General features: G+C 50.1%; 1 non-coding gene across 1 annotated transcript; it reads right to left on the bottom strand.

The window, feature by feature from the left end:
- Positions 1-275: 275 nt before the first annotated feature.
- TRNAG-UCC (transfer RNA glycine (anticodon UCC)) lies at positions 276-347 on the bottom strand. Its single transcript has one exon. It is a non-coding gene; the product is annotated as a tRNA-Gly (tRNA).
- Between the last annotated feature and the right edge of the window lie 1,869 nt (positions 348-2,216).

The raw sequence follows: 2,216 nt of genomic DNA, 5'->3' as shown, positions 1-2,216 counted from the left end.
AATAGGCTGAAGTGATGTGCTCGGTGGCCTGCTGGGACCTTTGCCCGTCAGGGCAAGGCGAATAGGCCTTTGTCAGGCCTTCGTCAGGGCTTTGTCGGGGAGGGGCCAGGAGCCCTGCTCGCTTCAATCCCCTCACCGATAGACAGTTGCAGAAACTAGGATGCAAGAACCTTTCCTGGATGGGGTTTTGATTTTCACGAAAAGTGTGTCAGCTTTGCTTTCAGCATGAGTCTGATTTCCAAAAAATGCATTTTGAACAATTTAAAGATTTGACCTGCGTTGGCCGGGAATCGAACCCGGGTCAACTGCTTGGAAGGCAGCTATGCTCACCACTATACCACCAACGCCTGCCTGTCTGGGCTGTCTGATGGAGCGCCCCTTAGAAATAAGAATAAGTCACTGGCTGGGAATGAAAAAAGCTTGCGTTTGACGCAGAAGCAGTTCGCATCATGAGGTCTTGCCGGTCAGCCCAACATTTCCCCGGGACCCCTTAAAAAAGGAGCTTGGTTTTAAGTTTGGTTTGATTGAACATTACATTTTGTTGGCTGGGCTGGGACCCTCTCCTATTTAGCGCAAGAGTGGAACGAGGCAGCAAGTTCAAGGAATGACATTGCATCCATGCACTTACAGCTCTTTGTGCCCTAATGCCATGACACAAAAACATAATTTGAAAAAAGTTAGCAGAGGATGGTTTCGATCCATCGACCTCTGGGTTATGGGCCCAGCACGCTTCCGCTGCGCCACTCTGCTGGTTGGAGAACAAGAGCTTTTATGGGCTTTTACAGCCTACAAACCGACAACCCTAGACCCAGTTTCGAGTGAAGCGGGCAGTAGGCCTTACAAAGCCAAACAACCTGCAACCACGCACTCCCATCCCATGGCCTTTTGCAGACAGGCCTCATTTCTCTAGCTCACACCCTAACTGCCAACACACCTTCCCCTTCTCTCTCTGTCTCTCTCTCTCTGTCTCTCTCTCTCATTCTCTCTCTCTCGCAAATAGATACTTTACTTCCCAGGTGCAACAAAACAAGCCTTCTCGAGCTGGCAGATATGGGAAGGAAGGAAGGAAGGGCCAGTTTGGAAACTCAACTCAATTACCATAAATCCCCTGCTAAGGGTTATGGGAGGGAGGAATGAAGGAACTTTGCTTCAGGGAAAGGGCTGCTGCTGCTTCAGCATGTGAGGAGCGCAGCCACACGTTTCACCTTCCTCAGTATGTTGGTTTACAGGATGAGAGAGATCCTGAAACCTCACTCTAATAGGCTGAGGTGCTGTGCTCGGTGGCCTGCTGGGACCTTTGCCCGTCAGGGCAAGGCGAATAGGCCTTTGTCAGGCCTTCGTCAGGGCTTTGTCGGGGAGGGGCCAGGAGCCCTGCTCGCTTCAATCCCCTCACCGATAGACAGTTGCAGAAACTAGGATGCAAGAACCTTTCCTGGATGGGGTTTTGATTTTCACGAAAAGTGTGTCAGCTTTGCTTTCAGCATGAGTCTGATTTCCAAAAAATGAATTTTGAACAATTTAAAGATTTGATCTGCGTTGGCCGAACCCGGGTCAACTGCTTGGAAGGCCGCTATGCTCACCACTATACCACCAACGCCTGCCTGTCTGGGCTATCTGATGGAGTGCCCCTTAGAAATAAGAATAAGTCATTGGCTGGGAATGAAAAAAGCTTGCGTTTGACGCAGAAGCAGTTCGCATCATGAGGTCTTGCCGGTCAGCCCAACATTTCCCCGGGACCCCTTAAAAAAGGAGCTTGGTTTTAAGTTTGGTTTGATTGAACAGTACATTTTGTTGGCTGGGCTGGGACCCTCTCCTATTTAGCGCAAGAGTGGAACGAAGCAGCAAGTTCAAGGAATGACATTGCATCCAGGCACTTACAGCTCTTTGTGCCCTAATGCCATGACACAAAAACATAATTTGAAAAAACTTAGCAGAGGATGGTTTCGATCCATCGACCTCTGGGTTATGGGCCCAGCACGCTTCCGCTGCGCCACTCTGCTGGTTGGAGAACAAGAGCTTTTCTGGGCTTTTACAGCCTACAAACCGACAACCCTAGACCCAGTTTCGAGTGAAGCGGGCAGTAGGCCTTACAAAGCCAAACAACCTGCAACCACGCACTCCCATCCCATGGCCTTTTGCAGACAGGCCTCATTTCTCTAGCTCACACCCTAACTGCCAACACCCCTTCCCCTTCTCTCTCTGTCTCTCTCTCTCTG

This window comes from Ambystoma mexicanum, chromosome 6q (assembly GCF_040938575.1).
Source record: "Ambystoma mexicanum isolate Mex_15411 chromosome 6q, UKY_AmexF1_1, whole genome shotgun sequence".
Taxonomy (NCBI): domain Eukaryota; kingdom Metazoa; phylum Chordata; class Amphibia; order Caudata; family Ambystomatidae; genus Ambystoma; species Ambystoma mexicanum.
Note: the sequence above shows the minus strand (reverse complement) of the source record. Positions and strands in the feature narration are given on the sequence as shown.